This window comes from Lutjanus erythropterus, chromosome 3 (assembly GCF_056507025.1).
Source record: "Lutjanus erythropterus isolate fLutEry1 chromosome 3, fLutEry1.hap2, whole genome shotgun sequence".
NCBI lineage: Eukaryota > Metazoa > Chordata > Actinopteri > Lutjaniformes > Lutjanidae > Lutjanus > Lutjanus erythropterus.
The window spans coordinates 22,597,715-22,613,119 of record NC_139319.1 but is presented as its reverse complement, the minus strand read 5'-3'; the positions used below and the strand labels follow the sequence as shown (position 1 = coordinate 22,613,119).

The 15,405-nt window shown below is 41.2% G+C and overlaps 1 protein-coding gene across 1 annotated transcript in view; it reads left to right on the top strand.

Annotated features, from left to right (window-relative positions):
* pcdh7a (protocadherin 7a) overlaps positions 1–15,405 on the top strand; it is a 57,237-nt gene that overhangs the window by 24,107 nt on the left and 17,725 nt on the right. The window lies entirely within an intron of this gene.

Here is a 15,405-nt window from a genome sequence, read left to right as displayed (position 1 = left end):
AATCACACACATCCGTAGAGCCCTGCAAACACACACTCTTAACTCCCTGACACACACGCGCACTCGAACACACAGAAAGACCTACATAGCAAGCCCCTCGCAGAGATGCTTCCTTTTATTTGCTTCTTGAAGACTCTCCTCTGTATGGAGCAGCTCTGCATTCAGCTCATCTGCCTTGCAGCATTACCTTAATGGCTGTCTGTGGGTTGAGCAATTTTACCCAATATTGCTAAACAAAAGCGCTCTTTCTCGCAGTAGACAGGGATTCTTGACAGCTTAGTAGCCCTTTGACTGGTTTTATCCACCTACACAAAAGAATCTTCAGTGCATTAAGTGGTATTGAGTCGAGCCGAATTAAATTGACTTGAATGGATTTTGAATTGAAGTGAATTGGACTCAGCTCAATTACATAATTCAGACTGTATGGAATTGAGTCGGACTGAGTCGACTCAAACTGAATAAAAACTGAGGTGAATGGAAGTGGAGTGATTTAAATTTGTTTATCTTGCTAGTGGATGCTGTAGGTATCGGCACAGTGAGCAGTTTGAGACTGACTTTAATTATATCAAGTGGACAGACATTTTATTAGCTTCATTTTGTCAAAGACGTGCTGGAAATAAAGTTTTTTACTCATCATCTTAGTTTTATAAGCTTGCATATATAGAGCTATGCTTGCAGCTTATTATTTTTTAAGTCTGAGCATTTAGGTTTCTGTCTGTAAACTTTGAGTTTGTGCTTTGACCCCATGGCTTCAAACCTAATCTTGCAAGCTTTGCAATAATAAAATAATAAAATGAAACTTAAATGTGATCTGTCCACTTTTAAAGGGTTCTTCATGCTTGAAGCGAACTGAGTAAAATGTTTTGTTTAATTATGTTTTAAGGTCAAATTATTTATATCTGGCTGCATCAAACTGTCTCCCTGACAGTGTTTGGGGTAATGCGTTACAAAGTAATGTGTATACACATTGCTTTTTGGTTGTAATGACCAATGTAACCTGTTAGTTTTACAATTCAAGTACTCAATTATTTAGTTATGTTTTTTAAAGCTAGTTACCGCTAGAATTTTACATTTTCACCACTGCAAGAACTACTACCACCTGTGCCTTTTTAGTGTTTGAGACAGAGGACAGTCAAAGTCTACAGATACTGAAACTGTGAAAAGTCAGATCTCAAGATGAATGTAATGAACAAATTCCACATAATCAAATCTTTCTTTAAGTCAATACTCCAACCCCATCCAGTGCGCCTGTGGAGACGATATTCAGCCCATGAAGTCTTGTCAGAGGAAAACTTTGAAAAACTTCTGCTGTGTTGTATAAGAGTACACTAGAGAAAATGTTTTGAGAAGCTAACTGGTTCATTAGTTTTATGCTGAAACTTGATGTACTGTAGGCTGTACACACCTGTGTTTTATCGTTTTTTACAAAGGCAGCTGTGTCATATGCCTCTGCCCAGTTTGCTGTCATATCATAAGGACAATATAATATATTGTAATGTAATATATATATGCAACAAGTTATGTTTTAATGGTATGAATCTTTTTAATTTAAAAAGTTGGCACGTAGCAAAGTGTGCCTTTGATACGTGTCATTCCTTTTCTCTCTACCTCCTTTCCTGTCTGCTCTTCAGCTGTCCTGTTCGATAACGGCAAGAGCCCAAAAAATAACCTTTAAAAAAAAGAATACAGCAGAAATGTAATAAAATATTCATAGTTTATATTTAGTTTAGGCTTGTCATTATAGCAATAACTTCCATTTAGCCAAAAAAAAAAAAAAAAAACGATATATATGAGTCTGGATAAACATGGACGTAAAGTGCAACTGAGGTTGTTGGCAGTGTCATGCAACCGCAAGGCAGTAATTCTAGTCTAATGAATGGTCAGGCCTTTTACCTGGTTCTGTGAAGTCATTAGTTAGACACTTAATCACGGATCTTGTAGATAACAACAGTTGTCTCGCTGCCACATGATTGGCCGACTTAGGTATCCCAGTCGCATTGGTACAGCTCCAAGCAAACCACTCTCTCTTTGTAGACCCTCTTTAAAAAGAATCGTACCAAACCTCACCACCTAGAAAACCTGTTAGAAGTCTGTGAACATGCAGACAGACAACCTGCACATGATTTATTCATTTCACATGCTGTAAAATTAATCTTGAAGCCATGGAATGGAATGCACAAATTTGTCGAAGAGTATACAGGCAGAAACATAATGTTGGGACTTTAAAAATTAAGCCCAGACAGAACAGACCTGACATACATATACAAACTTGCAAGTACAAACTTATGAAAACTAAGATAACAAGAACAAAACTCAATTTCCAAGCACGCCATCATGAATGACTGATTATTCCACAGACTGGCCGCCTGCACTGTCTGCCTCTGAACACAGTGCTCTGTAACTCATCCAATAAAGAAGTGTCTCCTTCCAACCCTCCATCCCCAATGTCTGTCTGCCCCCCCCCCCCTCCGCCCCAACCACACACACCCACTCACACCCACATTCTCCTCCGTCTGTCTTCTCTTTGATTGATCTCTCTGTTCTCCCTAAGTGGTTTCATCTCTTTTCATCACTCTCCATCTGGATCCATCTTTTCAAAACGTGTTTTTTAATGGTTCCAAACTTTTTCTTAATAACACTTAATAGTTTCTTTAAATTTTACAAATGGCTCTTAACAACCCTCTCCATTTTCCTCCTTGCTCTTTTCCCCTGCCTCCTTTCGTTCGACTGTAGTTAAATTCGGCTTTAATCTTTGCTTTTCATTTTTTCTGATTGGATAAAATTAAGCATGCTACCAAGGAATGAGCCTAAGGTGTGAATATCTGCACTGTGCATATGGTTAATGCATTTTTGCTACTGGCGAATCAAAGCAAAAAATGTGCCGGATATCAGCTTATTAGATCTTGCGTGAGTGTGAAAGACTGGCCCTGGTAGCGCTGTAGTCCAAAGCCAATGTTTTTGCCCGGGGCTAAGTGTAGCCATCTGTTTTAGAATTGTTGGTGGAAGACAGATAAATCGGAAGATCAAGATGGAGATAGCGGAAGAGAAAGGGGGGAGAGACAGAGAATGAGTGGAAGAGGAGAAAAGAAATTCCTGGTCGGCACCCATGGCTCAGAAAAAAAGGGGTATAGGGGGAGGAGGGAGCTGGGGTTTATGAGAGTTGGGCAGGGAGATGAAGAAAATAAGGCGACTGCGAGAAAAGGCGAAGCTCTAGTGAGTGGTAGGGGGAGATGTGGAGCTACAAAATGAGAATGTGTTCTTAGGTATCGCCTAGGGGTGGAAAGCTGATAGAGGGAGTGTAGAGAAGGAGGAGATGGGATGAAAAAGATAGAAATGAGGTATATGGGTCTAGGGTTAGGAGAAGGCAGGAGGGGAGAGGAGGGGAGGGAGGGGAGGGAGCTTCACTCGGCGAGTAACGCCAGCTCAGACTCTTCGGGCTATTTTGGTATGAGTATGAGTGTGAGTGTGTGTGCATGAGAGAGAAAGAGCTTTCTACCTGCCCTATTGAAGAAGTTACATAAATCTGAGTGGGCAGGCCTCTCCCTGCAGCTATGCTCCATATTATACCATTGACCCAAGTCTCTCTAAATGTATGTGTGCATGTATGTGTGCATGTTTCGATCCTTGTTCAGCCCTACGTGCTTATTCATGTCAGAAATAGACCAGATAAGAGATGCCCATACACACACACACATACACACACACACTCACACAGAGACAGGTAGAGCTGAACCACAAGAACTGGCCGGTCAAGCCTTTAGAGAGAAATCCCCCTGGAGCCTTCAAACAGATGCATTAAAATAGTTTGACCTGTTTGACACACACATGCACTCACACCGACTGCATAATCACACACTCACACCAGCACGCTCCTTTTAACTCACTCCCACGGACATTACAATTGAATAACTTCGAGCGCCACTGTCATCCATAATATGTAAGAAAACATTATTTTTTTATCCGTCTGGGTACAGACACTCTCAAAACAAAACAAACTGAACTTGGATAAATCGTGCTGCAAGTCAAAACAATGATTTGCGTCTAATACAGCACAGTAATTGTGAAGCATTACAGTAAAGCAGGTTCTTAATGGGTCAGTGCTGCACAGGTACAAGTCAGACATGCATTATTTACGAGGCTCTGCTCTCCTATTTCACAAATACAGAGATATTATGAAGGCGGCAACTAATAGCCCTTGAGAAAAAAGGGGGGAATGAAACCAACAAAACAATTTTATTGAACGTCACTCAGATCCACAGACGTACACAAACTTAAACACAAGCACACAAAAAAAATGTAATCAAAGTCATGCAAATCTGTCTGCCAATTAGAGCCCCAAACAGGTTTCCATGGGGATGAAATGGCAACCTCTAATTGGCTGGATGAAAGAATGCTCGCATCTGAGCCAACAACCTGAGACGGCTTGGAAAATATACACATCCCTGCGCACATGCATGCTTACATAGGCTACACACAAACACACAGTGTAAGTGGGGATCGCTGACAATTTATGCATGGTCGGGGAAGTCACACACAGTACCAGCGGTAACATGAGAAGCAGGGATAGAGTGTGTTGACACAGATCTGGTGTATTGTCAGGTGCAGGCACACACACATGCTCATTGACCGGTCAGTCCCTTTTTAAAAGCGTGAATAAAGCTTTTGGTCGCGGTGTCGTGTTAACATGAAAGCTTTCACGGCTGTTAAAAAGAGCAGGCTTTGATTAGAATTAGATGTGTGAGAGTGTTTCTTAATGCCGGCCTTTGCTGACGACGGCCCTTTTAAATCCAGCAGAGCAGTTTGCAGGGAGCCTTCCATCAAAAATATGTTGAATCGACGCTTTCACCTCAACATGCTCTCCATGGGTTTTTCTTTTTTTTTCTTTTTTTTCCTGAATTTTCTAAAAGGCAGAAGTCAAGCGTGCTGCTTGGCCACATTTTAAGCAGATCTCAGACACAAAGCAGCAGCAGCAGCACTGAAGTTTCCAGGGTGATCAAACGTTGAATTTAAAATTATTGACTAAACTCCTAATTGAATATCAAAGGAGCTGGTGTTATTTTCATGTGCGTGACTTTTACAAAGCAGTGTTACTCTCACATGGCGTGATCATTATGAATGGTTTAATAATTCATTCCCTACTCCCATATGGGGCTTTATGTAGAATGTGAGTCTGAGGAAAACCAATTTACAGACAGCACATCCTAACTTGTGTAGACATTAGCCAGTGTACTTGCATCTACAGAGTGCTCGATTCAAGTTTTCATTGCACACAGTTAAGTCGTGCAAATATTATACACATTCGGGGTCTTGTTGCTGTCTTATCCAAACCCTATATCTGGATGTTTTTCAGTTCTCAGATAAAGTGGATGATTAATGATTTGAAAAAAATCTCCTTTTTTCATTAATGAGCTTTTAAAAATCAATTGATCATCACAAAAATACATTGACTCAAAGCCTAAAACAAGACTGTTTGTCTTACAATTCATCAGAAATCAACATTTACATACATAATGTATTTTTCACAGCACAGTAACACACTACAAGAACACCAGTTTAGAGTTGAAACAGTTATTGTATTAGTCAGGTGTAACTATTTGTGCGTGGTTATTTGATCATTCGTCTGCAGCTGATCTTGCATACTACTGGACCAATCAGACTTAATTTTTTGTGCATATTTATGACACTCTGATCACTTCTCGTGGTTGTGATGTTCACAATTTTAGGAAAACCTTGAAAACCCTATATAAAACCCGTATATAGCCTATACTGATTGCTGACTCCTCACTCCACTTAACTTAGTGGCAAGTCATCAACAACTGCCAGGCTAAAACCAGGCTTACCTACTAGCAGTGTTGGGGATTAAATAATTGCATGCAATTAAATTACAAATAAGTGCAATTGTAATCCATTACTGTCACTGAGAAAAAAAGTATTTAAATCACAGTTACTGATCAAAATGTTTGGGATTAGGAAAACAGTTACAGGCAAATATTCTTTTCAGATTGCCTGGTGGAGATCCCTTCTCATGATTCCTTCTCTTGATGTCTAAGTATGAACTCACAGATAAAGAAAATTAAGTAACAACGATCATGAAAATAATACATTTCTTAAATCCCTTTTCCTGAAATCTCCCACTATAAGCTGAAGAAGACCTACATTAATATACTGGTCAGAGACCCATTATGACTAATTAGTGCCGTATATACCTGGAGTGTTAGTATGCAACAAACATCATGTTTTCAGCTGCAGCTTAACTTACTTTGCTGCAGTAGCTTTGGAATAATTTGCATTTTTAAACATTTTTTTTTAATGCCAGGAGTCGCATAATAATCAGGCCGGCTCCTCAGCAAAGGCTCAGCTCTCTGAAACTCTGCTGGGTATGACTTCACTGAAGTCATTTCTTAACCCTAATGCTGAACCATAATTTTCAAAGGGGTTTTCAAAAATGGAGCCAATGTACGTATATGCTTGAAGTGTGGTGTGAGGTTATCGATGGGAATGGCTTGGATCCTCCTCTGCTTTCTCATTAACTCTCCTCTTTCCTTCTCCTTCCGCTCAATGGCCCGACTCTGCACTCGGTCTCTGGTGTATCGAAGAGCAGACACACACACAATCATGCACACACACACACACACTTGCATGCAAGAAGTCTGTTTGCATACCAAAAGCATACTTTATAGCTCAAAGAAAATGAAAGCTGTATTAATTATAGTGTCTTACGTTTGCACATGCACACACACACACACACACACATACACACACACATTCAGAAAAAGGGATAGAGAGGGAGGGAGCAGTTGTTTTATGTTTTTCCTCTGCGTCAAAGGAGACAGAGTGTGAGAATGATTGAGTTTCTCTGCGTCAGGGAGAGAGGGAATGAGAAATAGCGCAGAGGGAGAGAAAGAGTGCACTGTCTTCCTTCTTTAATGTGTGTGTGTGTGTGTGTTTACGTGTGTGTGTGTGTGTGTGTGTGTGTATCTGCGTGCGTGTCGTCTACCCAGTATAACGCCCCCTCTGTGTCCCTGAGTCACTCACACACACTGAGACTATTGTCAGGACATTGGGCGAGGTGCCCCAAGACATTTCTGTGACACTGTGTCTGTCACAGGGGTGATAGGGCTGAGATGGGGTTCACTCGCACGCACGCACACACACACACACACACACACACACACACACACACACACACACTCAGAAATATCCAATACTCATACACACATATGCTGTATTATTATTATAGGTCATATGTAGATGGGTGAGTTAATGTGGTCTTCTCCTGGAGTGTGTGTGTTTGCACTCCTAGCCTACCTTATAGCCTATGTGTGTGTTTGTGTGTGTGCTTATGACTGTGTTTGTGTGGTGAGGCCTATGCGGTGTACGTGTTTGTTTGTGTCTGACAGCACATTAGGCAAAGCTATCTTTAACCTTGTAAAATGAGTGACACTGATTCTAAACTGACAGGATGGATTTCAGTTTGCTGTGGCGTTCCACCGTGTCAGCCTCTGTCAGCTCAGCCCGTCCGCCCATTTTACAAAAGACAGGAGCGCCACAAAGGAGACAGAGTATATGCGAGAGAGAGAGAGTAAGGGGACAGAGATGACAAGAAAATGAGAGAGATATAGAGCAAGCTGAGGTCAGATATGATAAATAAAATAGTTTTGAAAGTGGAGGCGAAAGAGCAGTTTTTGTGGAGAAAGAAAAAGAATGTGATACATAAGGTTGGGTACCAAAACTCTGTGCCAATTAGGGTTTGGCCGATGGTCTGTGTCATTGCCCATCTCCGATGGCAGACAGTCATCACCCACTGAGCCCTCTACCATACAAACATTGTGATTTAAAAGCCCTCTGTATTTTAGGTAGTGCGTTTCCTCAGAGTTGCCATACGACAGGACTTTTGTTACGTTTTTTTTTACTTGTGGGAGTAAGAAAAAGACAGTTTCTGTACATTATGTCTTCATTTCCCATGTTTATATTTTCTTGTTAAATCTGCCCAGTTGGGTGAATGGAAGACACTTGGTTACATTGGTGGCAGCGGTGTTTCTTTTCTGTGGGCCACCAAGTGTGTGTAATGTTAATTTGTCTTCACGGCTTAGTTTTCTCTGTATAGCTAGCCAGCTAACTTTGTTTCAAGACAGACTACATCATGGACATGTGGTGCAGACACAAAGGCACATTTAAACCCAGCACAGGCATATATGTCGCTACATGATGCTTTTTTCACCGCCCGGCTGCAGCCCCACCACCACAACCCAAACACACTACCCCATCTCAAACTTAATTTGAAATGACCTGCGTTTTCACCACAGTACCCGATTCAGTCTGAATGAGGCCTTACCCTTTGGTGCGGATGTTACAGATGCATCACCAAACCATTAGTTAACATTACAGCAACAATCTCTCTATATGGCTCTGGCAGCAGGCATCCTTCCATTAGCTAGTGGCCACTATAAATACGGTTAAAATGTCAAGGTAAATGGTCTGAAGTGTGGTTGTATTTCACTGGAAAGGATTCTGACAGCGGACAGGATGTCCAACAAATGGCTTGACAGAACTTAAAACCAAGATCAGTGGTAATGTCTATCACAACGGTGGTTACCAACTTTGTTTATTAACCTAGACTTTCTTCTTCAGGTTCTGTGCACAGACATTTAAAACGGGGCATTTGGTGCGTCATTTGACCTTTCTTCTGCAAGTGTCAAGATGAACAGGTTGTTATAATAGAGAGCTATGAAAAATAAATAAATATACATCACAACGCAGAAGCAGCACTGTTGCTGCAAATAAGATGAGATGAATGTTGGCAAAAAAAAATTACTCATTGTCTTAATGAGCTCTTAATGCCTGCAGTTTAATTCTAACGTTACAACTGCACATTAAGGAATTAAATTTTATCAAGCAGATTATACATGATGCAGTCTCATGCTGTCCCATTATGAAGGAGATGTGGAAATCACTTAAATTGTTGGCCAAATCAAAGTAAAATGAGAGTTACTAATAGAATATTTTCCATGATAAATCAATTTTTTATGATAAAGCAATTTTCTAACTTGGCAGCAAACCAGGATCAAGCTTAAAGTTAAGTGTCTGTAGTTGCGTCAGTATTATTTTAGTGTTTGGATGATCTGCTATGTAACGGTGTTAATATGACCTGAAGCAAACAGGAAAAAATGACTGCATCACCATAATTAAGTTACCATGACAATGTAATTCATACAGGTTGTGCTGCTATACTACCTGCTTCCAGCCAGGTTAAAAGTTCAACTTAAGTTACCATGGTGGTCTAGCCAGGTTACACTGAAAATAGACCCAACATATCTTGTTTACCCATTAATCTTGCTTTGTAGTACAGCCCTCATGTGATGCCAGGTGTTTTCTTCCTGTAAACCCTACACCATAGCAGCACGAAGAGGAGCTGAATAGCGGCGTTTCCTTGTACTCTGTATTTGCATGTTTTATAAGGGAAATGCATTCTTTATCACAATGGTGAGGAAATGTGCTAGCCACCTCAGTTATGGTGTTACAATAAACCAGCACAAAAAAATTACAATTACCAACATAAACCACCATGTTCTGAACAAACACATAACAAGCAGGAAGAGTAACATTTGCATTTTAGAACATAAAATAGCAAACTCAACCTCTCAGCGCTACATCATGGGAAATTATGCAAATGATGGCCATCTTTCAACATATCTACCATACATATGCATGTTGAAAGATGCCATTACACAAGTTACAACTACACAAGCTTTCCAGACTGGAGTTTAGCTTTAACAGTATAGGATGGTATCAATATTGGCAGATATCCACATTTGGACATTGAATCTGAACAGAAAAACAGTGGATTGGTACGTCTCTAGTTTAAAATCAGTTGCATGTGATGGGGGGAAGCATCTGACGACACTTGTGTGATCCAGTGCTAAGCACATCAGCTAATTGTGTGGACATCATTCTGTGCCCTTTTTTTAAAAAAAAACTGTTGGTTCAGACCTTGTTTAGACACTGGTATTGTTTTAAAAGTATCTTTTTAGCACTGGAATTGAAAAAAAAAGAAATAAAAAAGAAAACAAGTGATATTCAACCCTAGTGATACAGAGAATACAGGATGCAGTGAAAGAGAAAATATGGAGTAGGAAACAGAGGTGGAGGTGGACAGGGAGGGGTGGTGTTGGAGGGGATAGAGACCTTGCTCTTGTATCCGGATGTCTCTGAGGTCCTTTATTGACTCTGTCTATTGTTCACAGCAGCACTCCTAATCACTCTCAACAGGGAGGTTGTGTTTCTGTGTGTGTGCGTGCCTGTCCGCCAGCCTTGTGTGTAAGAGACTACGTATCTTTCGCCTCATCCTCACTTTTACTCTTTCATACACTGGCCCCCACAGTGAAGCTATTGTTCACTCTCCTCTGGTCACCCTTAATGGACAATAGCAGTGGGTGGGAAAAAGCCTGTTCCTAACACGCATACTATTAGCCTAATGGTCCACACATACACACATATACACACAGAATGGGCAGTAAATGCCATCTAAATAGCAGGCATACATATGTATGGTCTCCCTTACTCACGCACGCACACAGAAGGCTGCTTGTGCGCCACCATCCTGTTTGCATCTTTCTTAACAATGACCGCTGTCATGGATATTATAAGAGATGACTGTTTTGGAGACCAGCGGTGGAAAGCATCACGAGCGTACACACACAAACACACCAACAAAGGAGCTAATCTCAATCATGGGGCATTTGTCCGGTAAGCCTCGCTTTACGTCTCACTCTATGAGCTTTTGTTTCTGTTTTGTTTCCTCCCCTATAGACAGCCACGGCTGCACAAAAGGATAAACATTTCAAAGGCCGAACGCTGTGAATAGAGTCAGTGATTTTCAATGTGTGTCTGCAGGGTGGAGAGCCCAGATGGAGACAGGGAGAAGGGAGAAAGCTCAATGCCAGAGTGGACAGCTTGATGGTAACAAAGCTGTGGTGGATAGCGATGCAGTAGACCCGCATGCAGAGAAGCACAAATACACACACACACAAAGTACCTACCAATAAAGCACACACACGCCCAAACACTTAGAGTAACTAGTTGGGGCGTTGATAATGAGCAAGTGGCCACGGGGTTTGGCTTTAATTGCTCCCAGTAAGAGAAAGTGATTTATGGCCGGCCAGCTTCCGCAAATTACATACATACATTGTACCTCACAAAAACTGTTTATCGGGACAGGCGTGTCGGTTTGGCGGACAGCGTGGCTGGTAATTCTGCCGGTGACCACAGGGGGGCCGGCAGCAGACTGCAGCAGTGTGAAGACGAGAGTAGAGAGAGAAAGAGAGGGACCGCATAGTGCTGATCAGATGACCTCGCTGCTGCAGTTAATGTTCTCTGGTGCTCAGACACAAGGCTAAGGCTCTCCCTCGTACCACGGGGCTGCTGTACTACAAGCTATTGTGTTGGTAGGGGTGGTGTTGTCAGAGGTGTGTGTGTGTGTGTGTGTGTGTGTGTGTGTGTGGGAGGGGACAGATGGGAGGAGAAGGTGTTTGTGTGAGGGGAAAAGAAGGAGCATGACACAAGAAGAGGTATATGTTACTGAAGCAGTGCTCAATTTCTGTAATCCTCTCCTTTCTTTCTTTCTTTCTTTTTTCTTTCTTTCTTTCTTTCTTTCTTTCTTTCTTTCTTTCTTTCTTCTCTTCTCTTCTTTGTCTCCCACTTTCTTTGTCCCACTCTCCTACCCTCCCCATTTTATCATGCCCCCTCTTTTTCCACTGCCGCACTTGCCCCCCTTTCCCTCTACCTCATGCCCCCTCTCCCTCCCTCCCTGTCTCTCCCTCCCTCGCTCCCTCTCTTCTTTCTCTCTCTGCAGTGCAGCACAGTGATTATCATTCCTCTCACAGAGTCAGGCCTGATAGTCAGATACTGCTGAGCACCCTTCTACATCACCTGCTTCTAGAGGGAGCAGCGGAGAGAGGGGGAGACTGAGACGGAGGAAAGAGTGAGGGGAAGGGCTGCAGAATAAGAGGGATGAGAGGGGAAAGAGGAGAGGAAAGCAGAAATGAGAGAAGGGAGAGTGAAGGAAGGGGTGAGAGGGAGCAGAGAAATGTGGGAGGGAGGGAAAAAAAATAGGGGGAAGCGTGGAGAAGGGTGGATTGCTCTTACTGCAGAGGTGGTCCCACTGCAACATACACGCTGCATAGTTAGAAATGTGTGAATGTGTGCAAGTGTGAGCATAAGCAAGCAGGTGTGCCTAATGTGTGGATTTACGGTATCTGCGTGAGTGTGTGTTGTGGTAACAAGGCGCCTTGGCTGATCAACATCTCCCGAGTCAGACAGCTGAAGAAATGCCGCTCACATTGCTTCATCCCCGCCTGAGCCGAGTTTCAACCTGCTCCAAACCATTTTCTGCATTCTGCAAATACCACGACAGTCCACCGTGTCTCCTTTAAACAGCTTTCTTTGTCTCATCATTTCAGCTTCAGACAGGCTGTGGTCGTGTGGAGTTGCAAGTCCGTCCCTTTCATTCTCAGAACATTTTACTCCGCCACACACGCTGATTAACAGCGCTTCAAGTCCATTCTTTGTCTTTCTTTGTCAGTTGTTTTATTCATCATCTGTCGCCCGTGCTCTCCCACTTGGTCTCCCGACACTTGTCTCTACCTGTCTGCTTGACCTAATGGGGATACTGTGTAAACAGGACGTCTGCTCTCCTCAGTATAGCCTCAGGAAACTGCATTCCAACACCGCACACGTCACTCCGTTGCGGCACAAGGTCTTGAATACAGTTTTAGATCAGTTCTATATTTAAATAAGCAGTGTAAATATATCATCGTCAAATGAATTGTTAACACATCTGTCGTGTTCACACAGCCCCTGCGAGATGCTTTCTGTCAGCATATTTCACTGTTTCCCCTCCTCACCACCTTTGATGCATAACTTAACAGTCGACAGCAAAAGATTTCAAAAGATTTTTCGAGCAACTGTTTTTGAGATTTGTGGGCTAACGTAACCCAAGAACAGAGAATTTTGACCAGTTGAGTCAACTGCTTAGTGAAGGTATAGTTTTTGTTTTGTTTTATTAATTAGCCCCATTGGCACGGTGATAAAACAGAGAAGAAAAGCGATAGAAGAAAGTGTTGTAGATGAGATAAAAACACCCAAGATATTCATGTAATTTTTCGCCACTGAAGTTCACACTTAAGGTGCCTGTAAAAAAATCTGCTAAAATGATAAAAGAAGACATCTGGGGGAGCTATGAGAATCTAATACAATTAAAATGGTGGAAAACAAGAGTAAAGAACATTAAGTTATTGCAACTAATGAGACATGTCATCAGTAGAGCTACATCAGAGGTTAAAAATAAGGATTGCCCGTGTGCCTGGGCAAAGTAAAATGCCACGTTCAGCTAGTAAATCTAGCAACTCAAGTGGTAGAGATGGATTATACCATTAAACTATTTTGATAACAAATTAATGGTTAAAGTAATTTTTCATATGAAAATGGTAGCAAATGCTGTTTTCAGCCTCTCAAATATAGAGATTTCCTGCTATACCCCCTTTATTATCATATTACACTGAATACTGACAAAACAAGACATTTAAAGACATCACCTTGAACTTTGAAAAACTAGGATGGATATTTTTCACTCACACTGCAGCCCTAGCTTAAAGGTGACAATCAACTTTAGTCTTTGTTCTTATTTGATAACTGCTAATCAATAAAACAATTCGTTTAGGAGCAACTAAAAATTTACAAGCATATTTCTGATCAACTTGCACAGCTGAGCTTGTATAAGAAACATTAATGCTGAACCCAGCACATACACCTTTCACTCTGAGTATGAATTAGACAATAGTGTGAATTGATCCATTTAGTGTCTCCAAACAAAGCATCTTTACATGGTCGTTACATGACAGCACCCTGCGTTAAACTGCTCAATAATTTGAGCAGGTGAAAAAAACAGTCGATGCAAACTCATTATTTTTCAATAATTAAATAATTTGAATTTTAATAAAGTCACAGTCCTTGAGTTCACTTATTCATTCCAACATTCACTCTGCTCTCAAAAATAGGAGTACATCCACATTTGCTGGCTGCATTAGCACAACATGATTTCTAAACGGAGTCAAAACAAGAGAGCAGAAGCAAAGGTCATTTTGACTGATCAGCATTCCAGATATGAAGTCTGGACTATACCCATGTGGTGTCAACAGAAGCATATTAGTTTTCACTGTGTGTTGTGGGAGCATAGTGCAATATCACCTTACGTATCCTGCTCAGTTATAGCTGTAATATGCAGGAGACTGACATTTTATCAGTCCGATTATTTTTAGGAAGTAAATAAGGTATCACATTATGACAAACAGGATGAGGTGACATAATCTAGTGATAGTGATATCAAATTGTTGTATTGATCTTGCATTGAATATCAGATATCTTGATTACCCAGTTTTTCTGAAAGATGTGTCAAAATATTCTGTAAATATTTATTCACTTATTAATGTGGAAATAGACAACTTTTTTTTGCTTTAATTTGGAATTTGAAGTAAATGTTTATTGCACAATGTAAAGGCTATAAAATAATAACCGCATCCACATTAAGACCGTTTCTCTAAAAACCTCACTTTCACTATGTAAATCAAGTCTGCCACCGGGCACGATTTTTTCCGAGAAAATTATGTCTCCATTATAGACTAAATTAATGAACAAACTAACGCTTTTTCTCCTAATGTTTCTTTCTAACTTTACTCCCCCATCCTCCCCAATGCCAGCCTCTGCTGTAATTACTTGTTTGTGTGAAGCAATAACGTTACTCAAACAATGTTATTTCTATGCAGTGCACGTCATTACAGTAGCTTATGCTTGTTCCCAAATTCAACAGGAAAATTGTGACAATTTCAGTGCCCTTCCTCAGTAAACAGGCTTCCCTCTTCTCTCTTTCTAAAGTGGTGTTCATCATTTCTTCACGGAGCTAGGCTCTGACTCTGAGGAAATGGAAAGCGATCCGTAGGGCTGTGACGAAAACCATTTTACTGTAATAGCGTGGTCATGTGGTGCCTGCTGCAGGGTTGAACTCATTAACGAAATCATTGCCAATTTTATTTTGAAGGGTCAATCTCATGTTGATCTATTAATACATCTGTTGATCAGGTCGGTAATACACAAGTTAGGAACAGCTTCTGATTGGTTGATAAGTCAGGAAAACAGCGGGTGGGTGGCTAACAACATCAGCAGCAGTTTTCTAGATGGATAAATGGATGAATGAGCACAGAAGACATTGAGTGTTGAATTTATCATTATGAATTTCTCCAAAAACACGCTGCAGCTCAGGGCTGGATTACAAAGCTTCTAAAAGATATACCATTGCACCAGAGCTGACATTGTAAAGGTACAACACAGACTTTTAGGTCAGGTCGGTGTACT